Source organism: Sitophilus oryzae, unplaced genomic scaffold, assembly GCF_002938485.1.
Source record: "Sitophilus oryzae breed Bouriz unplaced genomic scaffold, Soryzae_2.0 scaffold_810_pilon_pilon, whole genome shotgun sequence".
NCBI classification, from domain to species: Eukaryota; Metazoa; Arthropoda; class Insecta; order Coleoptera; family Curculionidae; genus Sitophilus; species Sitophilus oryzae.
In genome coordinates, this window is record NW_022147429.1 from 3,318,556 (window position 1) to 3,335,179 (window position 16,624).

The 16,624-nt window shown below is 31.2% G+C and overlaps 1 protein-coding gene across 1 annotated transcript in view; it reads left to right on the forward strand.

The window, feature by feature from the left end:
* The window catches only part of LOC115888994 (transcription factor CP2-like protein 1), a 114,965-nt gene that overhangs the window by 21,095 nt on the left and 77,246 nt on the right, over positions 1-16,624 (forward strand).

The window sequence follows — 16,624 nt, forward strand, 5'->3', positions numbered from 1 at the left end:
AATATTTTTACTAGAATTTATTTAGGGGTGGGGGTAGTTGCCACCCACCCCGCATTTTTTTTGTGACAAATGACAAATGCTAAAGCGTTTAGCAAAATATAGGCACCCCAAATCTAATTCAAATTGAAATATCTGTTCTTAAAATATCTTAAAAAATGCATTTATTTTTTTCTAGTGACTTTAAAGTTTTTAAAAATTTGATGCCCTCTAACGGACAAACGATGAGACAAAACTTCAAATACAAAAGTACAAAGTTAGGTCGTTTATTGTCTTCTGTATATTTTTTGTGGCAATTTTTGTACTCTGCCATTTACAACAGTTGCAGTCACTTATTCTATGTAGTTACTGATAATGAAATCAGTTACTAATGCGAGAATTAGTACTATTTAACATTTGAATTGAATGATTTGGGAGCTAATGGGAGAATAGAAAGAGTATAAGACATCGGACAACGTCGTCGTACCGATTGAATATAATATATATTGAAACATTGTTATTAGCTGTTTAAGTCAGCTAATAGAAGTCGATTACTTCTGCAGTTGATTGATGAAATGTTTCTTTTGAATATTTTTCTGATTTTGTTTAATTGGATGTTTTGTATATAGAGATCAAAAATTAGTCGATTACGCTTCATTATTTCATTTGTTCATGTTAATAATGAAAATCTGTAGAAAATGTAAATAATTTTCACATAAAAAGAAACCATAGAAACACCATATCAAAATGATTCTAGTTTTTTAGGTTGGAAATATAATAAAATATGAAACCCTAAAACTAAATCAAATAACAGTAAATAATTTTCTTATAATTACTTGACCCCTCGAATCATTAGGTTAGTTATCTGTTTTTGATAAACAGGAAAAAGTCCACGCTTTCGTACACATTGTTTAATAAATTGAACAGCAATATACTCAGACTTATTTGCAGTGTTAATACCGAAATAGCGACATTTTCCTCGATAATTTTTCAATAATAAGTATTAAATAAATACACAGGATATTTATTGAAAGAACCGTTTGAATCACAATACTGTGACTTGGTGTCACTAGACGATCAATGGAATAGAGTATTCAGAAAATATCTGGGTAGGCCAAAGTGACGTGAGGTCGCCAGATTAAATAGACCAACTTTAATTATGCAGTGTGGATATATCTAACTCATGTTGGTTATGAACCGATGACCGATGATTTTTTGAATTATATATTTTGTGGCATTTTTTAAAAAAAAATTGAAAGGTAATTGTTTAAGATGATCTTTTCAAAAAATACTTCATTAGCATCTTCTGTTACCATCTCTTTATTAAAGAATATTTTGACATTTTAAAGTTCTTGGTTATTACAATATTCTTGGTTATTATTAAACTTCCTCGTTATTCTTCCTGAATAATGTCCGTAATTAACTACTCATTTAATAATATGGCGTTATTTTCGAATAAACCATTTGTGTTGCTTACTTATCTTTTAAACATTATTTATAAATTAAGATAATTGGATGATAGGGTCTAGGGATTATTAGAATAGAATGATATCTAAATAAATAAATATAGAACTATATTTAGGTATCTCTAAAGCGACAAATACAGGATTTACACAATACACTCAATATTTTGTTCTTGGATGTGAAATCGAGAGATGTTAATGTGTATTTTTAAAATAAATTATATTCATGATTTTGGTGTACAGGGTGTCCCATTTTGGTTGAAATCATACGTTATTAGTAAAGATAGAAGGATGCGGTTTGCACAAACCTACCCCACTTTTTTGTCAAACGGAAGATGCTGTCAACAAAATTTTCATAGCCCTCTTCGTTTCTGAGCTACAGGGTCTTTTCGAAAATTTTGCAATTTGGGACAGTATACCGCGTATCTCCGTTATTATGGATGATATGGAGAGGATGAAAACTGATTCTTGTAAAACTTTTTACGTAGAATAGAGTGACGTAGTCTGTTTTTCTACGAAAAAAATATTTTTGAAGATATGAACTAAAGTTTAAATGGAACACCCTGTATATTTATAAATCATATGATCCGTCTTGCTATGAGCTTCTCAAAAATATATATGACTCTATATTTATTTTCACTATTTACTGCAATATTTAAAATATATCATGTTCTTATTAGTAGGCCGTGATAAATAACAAAAAATCCCCAAAATGGTATTTACTAAAATAGTCCTACAAATATTAAAATTTTATTTGGAATTGATATATTTTACTTTTAAACTGTTACCCCTGAATCTCTGAATATAGTGTTCTTTTTTTATAACGGAATTTATTATAACGGGATGGGTTTTGCAAATATCTAAAAACTTGCATTATTAAAGCATTTTCCAGGGGTTCGACATTGTGTTAGTTGCCACGATATATTTCATATTTCAAAAATCCTAAAAGTCAGAAATCGAGAACGGATAAATCCGGGAATAAGGGGGGCCATCACATGGGTGCATTGGTTTCAATTCATTGATTTGAGAAATAATAATTTAACAAAATTGTAATATTTACGTTGTAAGTTAAGTTGTGAGGGGGAGCCCGGGAGCCCCATCTTAGATGAAAGTATATTTCACGTAAATTAGCTAAAGGAGCATTTAAAAGTCCCGATACGATAGCTTCCAAGATTTACGAACAGCGGTAGAGAATTAAGTTTCCCTAATATATAAAGAATTTAATAGTGGCTCTCAAAATAAAACAAGAGACAGAGAGAAAAGTATAGTTTTAATAATTCTTTAGTTTCTTCTATTATCCATCAAGGCCTACTAATAAATTTGATCTTTTAATATGTTTTTTTAAATATTGCACTAAATAGTGAAAATAAATATAGAGTGATATCTATTTTTGAGAAGCTCATGGCAAGTCAGATCATATAATTTATAAATATACAGGGTGTTCCATTTAAAAAAAACATAACTTTAGTTCATGTCTTTAAAAATATTTTTTTCGTACAATAACAGACTACGCCACTGTATTCTACGTAAAAAGTTCTACAATAAACAGTTTTCACCTTTTCGATACCTTTAATAATGACAGAGATACAGGGGGTGTCCCAAATTGCAAAATTTTCAAAAAGACCCTGAAGCTCAGAGACAAAGAGGGCTATGAAAATTTTGTTTACGGCATCTCTCGTTTGACAAAAAGTGGCACAGGTTTGTGCAAACCGCACCCTTCTATCTTCATGAATAACGAAGATACCGTATGATTTCAACCAAAATGGGACACTCTGTACATTGATATAAATATAAATTCAATGCAATGGTTGTCAGTTGAGTACTTAACTCCTGTTAATGGAAATTAGTTACTTGGCGCAAAATATCAGACACATCGAGACACAGGGTGTCCAAATATTTCGTGGACGTTGATCTATCTACTACGTATTTTTGGAATGAAAAAAGTTGATTGGACATAATTTACCTTTATACAAAGGTGCTTCAATTTTCCAATAGACGGCATTTTAAAAAATAAAAATAATTTTAAGTAGGGTGGGAGATTACAGTGGATGGTTGGAAACTTTGGTGTTAAACAGCAAAATAAAAGTTTAAACCAGTTTTAATCATCTGCTGACATGGATCTGGTAACATGGTTAGCGAAACGCGGGTCCAGTGCAAAAGTAAAGTGTTTTGATGTATTGGGGTAGGAAACAAGGGGAAGACTAGCCCCACCCCTGCATAAATTTAAGTAGAAATGTGTTACAACCTAACTGATTTTTTTCGTAATTAGGCCCTTCTCGTATTTTTTACCTACATTTTTTATCTTTTGTAAAAAACGACACATTGCATAGTTTTTGGGAAACAAAATGTTTTTCCGAAGCTGACCTACGAAATTTTGCATATCATATCAAGCGTTAAAATCTAGTATATAGGCGATAAGAATCTAATTCGCGAAAATGTGGAATGTTGTTAAGTTAGTATCACAAATGACAGTAAGCTACATAAATTTTAAATTAATTAACGGTAGGTGTTATCTTTGATTTCCTGCCTTCTGACGGAACAACCAAGCATTTTTGTATAGAGGGAAATTGTGTTCAATTAACTTATTTTGATTCCATAAATACTTCCACGGAATATTCGGACACCTTGTATATTAAAGACATATAATTAAGGGACAAGAATTTTGATTCAAGAAAATATTTTATCGGTGTAATTAATTCTAGCAGAAATGATAATTTTTGGTGTGCTGGAGAGATGTATTTATAATTATTGTAAATACATAAATTATTATTTTAATCTATACTAATATATAAAATCCTTAAGTGACTGACATACTAATTAATCACGATCCTGCTTAAACCACTCAACGTAAGAAGCTCAATTTTGGCATACAGGTTGATTCTAGGGTGTAGAGGTTCGATAAGAAGGGATTTTTCGAAATTCCAGTTCCAAGAGGGTGAAACCACCCCTCAAATATTACAATATTTTTTATTTAAAAAACGGTCAAGTTTCCGAAAAAACGCTTAAACACGTATATTTTATTTTGTTCTTTTACATATTTTAAGATTTTTTAAAAATGTATACAGGGTGTTTCGAAAAATCTGGTCATTGATTAATCACGATCCGAATAAAACGCTTGACGTAAAAAGCTGATTTTTGGAAAAAAGATTGAGTTTAGGGTGTAGAGGTTCGATAAGAAGGAATTTTTCGAAAGTCGAATTCTAAGGGGGTGAAACTATCCCTCAAATATTAAAATATTTTTTATTTAAAAACCGGTGAGTTTTTCGGAAAAACTCTTAAACACGTATATTTTATTTTGTTGTTTTACATATTTTAAGATTTTTTATAAATTTATACAGGGTGTTTCATAAAATATGACCATTGAGTAATCACGATTCTGCTTAAACTGCTTGACGTTTAAAGCTGATTTTTGGCAAACGTATTGACTGTGGGGTGTAGAGGTTCGATAAGGAGGGGTTTCTCCTGATTGCTTATGCGGATGATCTGGCTGTCCTGATCACCGCTCCGACCATCACTATCTTCGAAGAAAAGATACAACAGCTGACCTAACTATAACCAATAAGTTGGATAGAATGGACATACATCTGACACCAGAAAAATCAGAACTGGTCATTCTGGTAAGACATCGCAAGACTACGAAGTTAAATATCCAATTGGGAAATTGCTACATCAGACCTCAAAAGGCAATAAAATATATGGGCGTTTGGCTTGATTCGGGGATGCGCATGACTACACATGTCCTTAAAATCAGGGACAGGACGGTTGATTCCATCAAACAGCTGACCAGAATCACTCCCAATATTAGAGGCCCCAGTGACGGAAAGAGGAGAATGCTTGCCTCGGTTGTGCATTCGATGATCCTGTACGCCTCGCCCATTTGGAGCAGGGCAACAGACTATAAATACTATGAAAAAGTCCTCGAGAAAATTAACAGAATGCTAGCCCTACGCGTAGTGTCGGCGTATCGTACAGTTTCCACAGAAGCTGTTCTCGCTCTAGCAAAAATCCCCCCAATTATCCTACAAATCGAGGAAAGAACTTTAATATACAGGCACGGCTCAGGGTATCGATCAGAGGCCAGAAAGATAATACTGGACAAATGGCAGAACAGATGGGAGGCATACCAGGGTCGAATTAAGATATTTATCCCGGACGTGAAGGTTTGGATAAACAACACGTGGACGAAAACGGACTACTATATCACCCAGGCGATGACAGGGCACGGTGCTTTTGGAAAGTACCTGTTTAGAATAACTAAGGCGGAATCCACAAAATGCTGGTATTGTGAAGCATCAGACACGGCCAATCACACATTATTCGAGTGTAGTAGGCATTTGGAGACTAAAGCATCGGCGGAACAAATATGCAAGGTTAAAATAACAAGGGAAAATGTCGGCGAGCTTATGATGGAAAATAGAGAGAACTGTGAAGCAATCACCAGGATGATGAGAGCAATCATGCTTAAAACAGGAAGATGAAAAGATAAAAATTTGGCTGACACAGACATAAATGGCGAAACAATCTCCAGTCTTGAAGTAATGCCGCAAGGCGGTTCCGAGATTGGAGAGGTAACTCTACAGATGGGTTTTTAGTGGGTATGACTCGGGTGAGAGGTGACCCCCACACTCTGGCTGTAAATGGCGTTTCCCATCTCAAATTCCAAGGGGTTTCTCGAATCTCAAATTCCAAGAGGGTGAATAGAAATAGAGAGAACTGTGAAGCAATCACCAGGATGATGAGAGCAATCATGCTTAAAAAACAGGAAGATGAAAAGATAAAAATTTGGCTGACACAGACATAAATGGCGAAACAATCTCCAGTCTTGAAGTAATGCCGCAAGGCGGTTCCGAGATTGGAGAGGTAACTCTACAGATGGGTTTTTAGTGGGTATGACTCGGGTGAGAGGTGACCCCCACACTCTGGCTGTAAATGGCGTTTCCCATCTCAAATTCCAAGGGGTTTACGCCCCTCAAATGTTACAATATTTGTTATTTAAAAAACGGTTAGTCTTTCGGGAAAACGCTTGGACAAGCATAATTTATTTGTTTTTTTACATATTTTGAATTTTTTTATAAAATCATACAGGGTGTTCCAAAAAGTTGGGTAATTTCTTAACCACGATTCTGCTTAAACTGCTTGACGTAAAAAGCTTATTTTTGGCAAACGGATTTTTCGAAAGTCATATTCCAACGAGGTGAAACTACCCCTCAAATATTACCAAGTTATATAATAATAACGCCATATTGTTTTTTCTCATGCTGACATAAATGTGAGAAAATTTTATTCAGTTTGTATGTTAATGGAAATTCTTTCTTTGCTTTATCATCACCATTACAAATGATTAATTCGACGCGAAGGAAGTCGCTGGTACACGCTAGTATATCTATAATCTTTTTACAAAACATTACAATTTAGACTTATTATTTTGCATTTCTTCATTTATTTGTACTTATTCTTCATATTTTTCAACTCATAGGTGACATAATGTAAAATATTGTACAGTCTATGCGAACTACTTGATAAAATATGCTTAACGACACTTTAATACCACTAACAACAGTTTCAAGGTTTTTTAATATCTATATATTCCAAATACCGTTCTTAATAATATATTTAATTCTCTTAGAGAGAATAATATAGATATAATTAATATACAGATAAAATGGTCTGTGTGGAGTATGCTGTATGTCCTTATCACAGAATAAGAATAATCTTAGAAAACAATATAAAATGAGGTCTTTATAATCTAAGACACTATAATAAACACACTGTATTAAAATAACTTTTCTATAACACTCTTCCTAAAATATATCAGATAAAAGGTTTTCTTTTTCGGTAATATGATCGGGTACCTCAATTAGTATATTAGAGAGTTTTAAATTGCTTTCTTTTTGATGATAAAAGTGATGTGAATATTTGAAATGATGTCATTGACAATTTTTTGAAGGACAACCCTGATTTTTTGTGACTATGTATTCTTGAAGAGTTCCTATATCAAGTTACTATAGTACTATAAGTACTATATCAAGTACAAACAGTATTCTAGCATTTTTAGGGTTCCGTACCCAAAGGGTAAAAACGGGAACCCTATTACCAAGACTTCGCTGTCCGTCCGTCTGTCACAAAGGTCTATCTTATGAACCATTATAGCTAGACAGTTAAAATTTTCACAGATAATGTATCTATGTTGCCGCTATAAGAACAAATACTAAAAACAGAATTAAATAAATGTTTATAAATAAAAAAGTACTTTCACTAAACATTATCTTTCAAGTAAGAATTTTACATAAAATCTTTCAAGTCCTCGATGGCCGCGTGGTTAAAGCGTTATGACTTTACGCTGCTATGACGTTGGAGCCGTAGTAAGGCAGGTTCGAATTCTAGTCAAGGCGACTTTTTTTTTAATCGTTTTTTTTTAATTTTTACAAATTTATTTTTACTTTTTACATATTTATTATTGATTAATACAATTTTTAGTAATGTGTTTCTTCATTTTTTTTAAATTACTTATACGCGCATTCAAAATTTCAGCTAAATCGGAAAAAAAGTTTATAATAATATAGTGTCTAATGTTGTATAGATAATGAATGGTACGGAACCCTTCGTGCGCGAGTCCGACTCGCACTTGACCAATTTTTATTTCTTGCCATTTAAAAGTTATTTAGCCAAACATTTTTATCGATTTCGAAGAATAAAAAAAATATTTATTTACTATTGTGTTTACTAGCTGACAATTTTCCTTACCTTAAATGGAACTGAAACTCGTTTGGAATATTTCTAATTAGGGCAACTGCCTAGCTATGTCGAAACACCGGTTTCCGATAGATCACCGAAGTTAAGCGACGTTAGACGATGCTAGTGGATTTACGGGTGACCTTCTGGAAACTCTGTTCCATGGCAAGAGTGTAAAATCTATTGATACACACCGGTCATTCACGGCAGTTCGAGGCCGGATAAGACCGGATCGTGAGTAGATTTAGAGTCGATTTAGACATTCGTCAAGTCGGTAGGCCATTGTCGAAAGATAATGATATGGCTGAGGACGGCGGTTCGGATTCCGCGTTACCAAAGGAGGTCCCGTCCAGATTAGCCTTAACACAAAAAGGAGAGGTTAACTTAAAATACTTTACTTCACTTTTTCTAATTACTTTGGCAGAAATTAGCCCACACTCCTTTATTATTCGTTCTTTCAACTGCCTAAATATTTGCGCCAATTTAAAAAAATAATAATCGAGGCTCTCTATTAATACAAATTAATAAAATTAAATATATGGTTGTGAGTAAAGTAGGTGTCGATCCTTTATACGAAATCAGATGTCGCATAGAACAAAAAAAATGCATTTAGGAAGTTTAAGTCGCTGCTCTCAAATAGTTTACTAAACATCAAAATACGACATAAGCATGAGATAAGTTTACAAAGTGTTATGTGTGGTCGATTCTTTTGTATGGATGTGAAACTTGGACGCTTAATAAAGAAACGATAAATAAAATCGAAGCATTTGAAATGGGGACATACAGAAGAATGCCTAAAATATCTTGGCCCACCAGAACCAGTAAGGAAAAAGTTCTTCGAAGAATGGAGCACGACAGACTACTTCTGAAAATTATCAAGCGACGAAAACTTGAATGCCATATGATGCCATATAACCAGAGGATATCGATATGATTTGTTCTGACTTCTGATTGACCAGTAACGGAAAAATCGAAGAAAAGAAGTGGATTGAGCGCAAGTAGCTTTCGTGGTTGAGAAACTTGCGGCAATGGACAGGCTTAAACGCGGATGAATTACTCTATGTAGCGCGAGAATGAGAGCGATACACAGATATTGTTAACATGGCAGTCATCAACGTTCATTAGGCACATGACATTTGAAGAGAAGGGAAAAAAATACATCATACCTTAAATTTGGACACTGTGTAAATTTCTCTTGCATTTTTTTCATTAAGAATAGTACAACTTAAAATAGATATTAATCAACACCAGAAAACATATTTCGAAAAACAATATCTTTGATTTACTGAACTTGTTGTAAGTTAGAACTACACCCTGTATATTTTTATTCACTATAAATCGTTATCGGTCATTTTAGAGTTATTGTATCACTTATTTCTCGCAAGACATATTCGGAGACATAAATTTCTTGATATAAAATTAATGCCAAATTTAACATAAATATTTATATTTGACATGACGTCTGTCTGTCTTATCTAAGAGTACTTATTCCGTTATCTCGCTCGATTCATGTTACATCAAAACACTAAATGAGAATTTAGTTTTGTTAATGTCGGACGTTTAGTGTATTGTTTGTTTATTAATTCGCATACAATGTTGGGTCCGACAGGATATTACAAAAGTATGTTTTTTTTTCGTAAATTAAAATTGACGTTTGCATATTTTATTAGCTGCGGTATATTAAATAGCAGCAATGTATCATTTAGTGGCCAATGGGAATAATGCGGTGAATTGTTTAACGACTTTAAAGATAACTATAAATGTCAACATATCCGTAACATGAATATATTATGCAGTGTAACATCTAACATCGCATTGTTGATGTGTGAATTATTTTTGTATATAAATTTATATTGAAAAATAAACGAGCAAATTAATCAAAAAGCGTTAGAGCGAATTAACATTATTATTTTATTTTTTAAAAATAAAATTTGGACTTATTTTTTATTCAGTAATTTTGCCTTGTATAGAAGTTCAATATTACTATAGTAAATAGTAGAAATCAAGAAACTTTTTGTCACATGCTTTAGTTCAGACCAATAAATACCTATTCAGTGGATGCAAATATGATCTTGTAGTAGGCAGATTATTTAGAATTGGACTATTTTTTATTGGACTATCTTGAAAATTTTAATTTTTAAGATAGTCCAATAATACAGGGTAGCGCACTCCATTCGCCTCGGTAAATTATACAAAAACGGAAAGATGTAGAAACAAAATATTTTATGGGTATAGTGAGAACTTAATGAGCATAATTTAAAATTATTTTGAAATGTACAGGGTTTTAGAAATAAGAGGATCCATACCAAAGTTATATTTTTCTTAAGGAACACCCGGTCTTTTATTGTATTTTTGGATCCTTGGACATAAAATAAGACATTTATTATAATGGTTTAATATGTTTAAAAGCTTTGGTTTTTGAGATATATAAATATGCATGCTATGATAAAAAAGTTTGTCTTCACCTTGTATTTTTTGAAATAACGAATAGTCCAGCAATTTTTCGTACCCCCGTATACATTTAAGAAGACAATCAAATTTTTCAGTAAAGTTTATTTCTCTACCTATAAACTCAGCTCAAGAATTAATTCTGAAAAGTTATGTACAGGGTGTTGGTAATATTTTCTATTATAGCATGCATATTTAAATATCTTGAAATACCTATCTTAAAAACCTAAGTTAACCCTTATAATGAATGGCTTTTTAGGTCCAAAAATCCAAAAATGAAATAAATCTATAAGAATCCAAAAATGTCTATCCAAAAAAGGTCAATCCAAAAATGATATAAAATACCGGGTGTTTTATGAGAAAAAAAAAGGATTTATTATAAAAATACAGGATGTTACATTTTTGATTAAAGAAATATGTTTTTGTAATTATGTATCTTAATGTAGTCGAATTTCTTGCAATTTGTAGAGACGAAGAGTACACGAAAAAAAAGTTGTATTTTTGTTGCTAATTCTAAAATATTAAAAAGTCAGTGGCGTAGATTTTAATCACAATTATTTTCGATAAATATACCTAAATTAGGCCCTTATTATATTCTAGAAATATTACTGGTAAATTATTAAATTAAATAAAATCGGCTGCCGGCCATTTAAGATAGTTACGTCGATAATTACAAAAAATATATTTTTTAAAGTTTAACATTCCATATATTTAAAACTATGATGCATCACCTCCTGAAATTAGGTCGTGCATTTTTCGAATACCCCGTTTAATATAATTAATATTTTTATTCCATATTCACAAAATTTCGGTATAACGAATTTCGAAACAAAATTTTTTGAATTTTATTAAAGCAGCAGTAAGTAATAAAACTGTTTTGCACCAATCGGTACAACAGTTTTTTTTTGTCACAATACTTTAAACCGACGATTTTTTATACACAATTCGCTTTGGTTAAGTAGTGTCAATTGGGGTTAAGTAAAACTTATTTCAGGCGTTCCTATACACTCAAACTTATTAATTTATAAGGATTCTGTATCTATACTTCTCATCACGAGGACGTAACATGTAGCGAACGAAGATAAGAAACGATGTAATTTATTAACATGTTTTTATTTCTCTATAATATGTAGGTAAATAAATAAAAATATTAAAATAGCATGTAATCGCTCCCGGTAATCCGAATTTGTAATTAAGAACCTTGATGTCTAATGAATCAATTTTTGTGGTTTTATTGCATGTCTAGTAACATGATGATGTGTAAAGTGACTTGAGACTGTATTATTGTTTACATCAAGTAACAATTCCGTATTGTTGTTATAAAAAAAACAGTAAGCAAGGAATTAGTTAAGTTAGAGACGCCTGTTATGCAGAAAAATAAATGTGCATCCTTTATCCTCGTATTAGTCAAGACTAATTTATTTTTAAAAACCACCACCAAAAAAATATGTAGAAACAAAGACCGTCTAGGGAACTGAAGGGATCACTCAGTTTTACAACAAAATTGTTGTTTTGCCTACATTGAAATAAATTTACAAAAAATAATATGGATATTTACAGCATCTTTAATAAGTGGCTTTTAAAAATCTAATACGTAGGTTGCTTTTTAAAGCTTCATTCAGAACCTCGCAATTGGTGGAATAAATTAGTGGTTTCAATTACACTTTATACTTTTTAGTTTACGATCATTCACAATGTTTAAAAAACACAATTAAAATTAATAGAATATCCTAGCAACAGCTTGCATTAGTCAGTTGTGTCCATAGAGAAAACCTAATATTTAGCTTATAAAACAAGAAGCTTTTGATTTCTAACCACATTTTTCTCTTGACAGATGACAATTAAAGGCCAAAATGACATTCCTCACAAATTTTGAAGTATAATTAGTGGGAAAGTTGAAAGTTTGTTAACTTTTTCCACTAATTAAAAATTGAAACATTCCTACCACTAATTTTAACGTTCTGAATGCTTATTCAAATTAGAGGAACAAACTTCTACGCTAATGGAAACCACTAATTTATTCCACTCCAGTTTTTATTACAAAAAAGTGAAACAGAAACGAAGATATACAGGGTATTCCAGGCTGAGCGTGCATTAGAAGTTAGAGAACTATAATATCTAGATCGGAGATTTTTTGCACATCATTGTTTCACAATGAGATCTATCGATTAAAAATATTTTCAATATGGCGGCATTTCCGGAAATACCGGAAGTTGATAGCAACTGTCTTATTTTAAATGAGTATACCCCCATTTTTTATTGCATACTTAAATTTTCTGTAAAATTTTGTGAATTTTGGTATCAAACACTCTATACCTAATGTTAACCGTTTTTGAGAAAAAAAACATATTTAAAATTTTTGGAGGAAATAAACTGCTTGTGTCAAAAAAATGGTATACTCTAAACGTCAAATTTAGTGATTACAGCCACATTTTTAAGAATAACATTAAAGTTTCATTCATAACCTCGAAATTAGTGTAATTAATTGATGGTTTCAATTAGCGCAGAAGTTTGTTCCTCTAATCAATGTAAGCATTCAGAACGTCATAATTAGTGGTAGTAACTAGCTCTGTCACGTTGGAACCCGCTTTATAGTAAACTTTTCGATTTTTGGCTTATTATCAACTACAAACGATGCAATTGATTGTAGTAAATTCATTTTTTTTTTAGTACTAATAATTAGCCAGAAAAAGAAAACAATTGTGCGCAATGTAATAAAGAATAAAAATATTGTTTTAACAAATGTCTGAAAATCTTCAAAATCGTTTGTAGTTTTATGTAGTAGCAAAAAAACTCAACGAAAGTTTCTTGAAATTAGAGAATTATAGTAAAATATGAAAATTAACATAGTTTGACATAATGTCTTTAGTTGTACCCAAACTGCAAACGATGCAATTGATTGTAGTAAATTCAATTTTTTTGTAGTACTAATAATTAGCCAGAAAAAGTAAACAATTGTGCGCAATGTAATAAAGAATAAAAATATTGTTTTAACAAATGTCTAAAAATCTTCAAAATCGTTTGTAGTTTTATGTAGTAGCAAAAAAACTCAACGAAAGTTTCTTGAAATTAGAGAATTATAGTAAAATTTGGAAATTAACATAGTTTGACATAATGTCTTTAGTTGTATACAAACTACAAACGATGCAATTGATTGTAGTAAATTCGATTTTTTTGTAGTACTGATAATTAGCCAGAAAAAGTAAACAGTTGTGCGCAATGTAATAAAGAATAAAAATATTGTTTTAACAAATGTCTAAAAATCTTCAAAATCGTTTGTAGTTTTATGTAGTAGCAAAAAAACTCAACGAAAGTTTCTTGGAATTAGAGAATTATAGTAAAATTTGGAAATTAACATAGTTTGACATTTGTCTTTAGTTGTATACAAACTACAAACGATGCAATTGATTGTAGTAAATTCAATTTTTTTGTAGTACTAATAATTAGCCAGAAAAAGTAAGCAATTGTGCGCAATGTAATAAAGAATAAAAATATTGTTTTAACAAATGTCTAAAAATCTTCAAAATCGTTTGTAGTTTTATGTAGTAGCAAAAAAACTCAACGAAAGTTTCTTGAAATTAGAGAATTATAGTAAAATTTGTAAATTAACATAGTTTGACATAATGTCTTTAGTTGTATACAAACTACAAACGATGCAATTGATTGTAGTAAATTCGATTTTTTTGTAGTACTAATAATTAGCCAGAAAAAGTAAACAATTGTGAGCAATGTAATAAAGAGAAAAAATAGTGTTTTAACAAAGGTCTAAAAACCTTCAAAATCGTTTGTAGTTTTATGTAGTAGCAAAAAAATTCAATAAAAGATCCTTGGAATTAGTAAATTATAGTAAAATATGAAAATTAACATAGTTTGACATAATGTCTTTAGTTGTACCCAAACTACAAACGATGCAATTGATTGTAGTAAATTCAATTTTTTTGTAGTACTAATAATTAGCCAGAAAAAGTAAACAATTGTGCGCAATGTAATAGAGAGAAAAAATATTGTTTTAACAAAGGTCTAAAAACCTTCAAATCGTTTGTAGTTTGGGTACAACTAAAGACATTATGTCAAACTATGTTAATTTTCAAATTTTACTATAATTCACTAATTCCAAGAATCTTTTATTGAATTTTTTTGCTACTACATAAAACTACAAACGATTTTGAAGGTTTTTAGACCTTTGTTAAAACAAAATTTTTTCTCTTTATTACATTGCGCACAATTGTTTACTTTTTCTGGCTAATTATTAGTACTACAAAAAAATTGAATTTACTACAATCAATTGCATCGTTTGTAGTTAATAATAAGCCAAAAATCGAAAACTTTACTTAAAGCGGGTTCCAACGTGACTGAGCTGTAGTAACTGTCGATTAGTAGAAAAATATAACAAACTTTTAACTTTTGCCACTATTTATACTTCAAAATTTGCAAGTAATGTCATTTTAGCTTTTTATTTTCATCTATTAGAAATTGTGGTTATGAATCAAAAGTTTATTGTTTTATAAGCTAATTGGGCTTAGTCTATGGATACAACTGATTACCGCAAGCTGTTGCCAGGATATTCTATTAATTTTAATTCTATTTTTTTAAACAGTGGTCATGAATTTTTAAGTTTAAAGTGTAATTGAAACCACTAATTTATTCCACTAATTTGGAGACTGTGAATGAGTCTTAAAAATGGCAAACTAAAGAGTCTTTTCGTTCTGATATTCTAGAATATCGGTATAGTTTATTTTTATATAAGCGATTCTTTTTTAATATTCTTATGGCCTATTTCATATTAAAAGGTGACAAAAATAATTGACAGCGCAAACATAGTTCTATATTTTTTATACCGTGTATCGATACACGTGTTTACATAATAAACACGTTCATTTTCCATATCAAGAGAGTTCACTAGCGCTAGAGTTCTTTTCAAGGACGGATATATCTTGTTAAATATTAATCTGGTGCTAAAATATTTACCTTATTCACTATATTGCCAGGGTTGGGTAAATATCGTATTTTGATTTTACGACATTATGTATTACATCATAAGTGATTAGATTAGAACCTCTATCAGTACCGTTTCACATGGAGTGAACAGTCCGCGCAAAAAAGTTGAACAAGTACCATGAGCATATGAATATTTTCACATGGGCGCGGATGATTTCATCCAACGGCCATCCACGATGGCCCGCGCGGACGTTCCGCTTCCTATGAAACAGTATTTAATCAGACAAACGGATCTGAAACATCAAAAGGAATGCGGACAAGAATAATCAGCATTGTCAAATTTAACAATAAAAAAGCAATATTGCTCGATATTATCTATGTAATTAATATACAGAAAGGTCCACTGACTTCGAGACATAGGAAAAATCAAGTCCATTTAGCGTGTGTCGCAATTGTCACACCTTAAAAAATTTGTTTTTTATAGCTGTAGCAACTGCAGCGACTATGAAAAAAGCTGTGGGATTTTCATAGAAAATAAGGGCACCTGTAATTCATTTGAGAATGTTATAAATCGCTAAAAGAGGTTTCAAATCTCTTGGATTTCTATTAATATTAAATAAATTTTATTAAAAATTGAACTAAAATTGTTAGTATCATTAAAAACAATTCAAATTCAAAAATTGTATCAGTCAAATTCCCTCATTTAAAGTGAATATTAAAGTAAATAGAAATACAGCTCATTCTAAGCTCTACTTATCTTTAAGAAAAATTTAAATCATTGGTGCAATTGGGCCCAGGGGCGGATACAGGAATTTATTTTAGGGGGGGGGCCCAAAATAAAAAGTAATGTAGAATCTTAGATTAAGAATTGTAGAATATGCTTTTTAGGGCGCCATTTTTAACCCAAAAGCCTAACATTTAACCCAATTTACAGATTTTAGGGGGGGCCTGGCCCCCATGGGCCTCTCCTCTGTATCCGCCACTGATTGAGCTTTAATGTCATTTCGAATGAATAATAGTATTAATATTATTAATATTATCTCAATGTACATTATAATAATAATAAA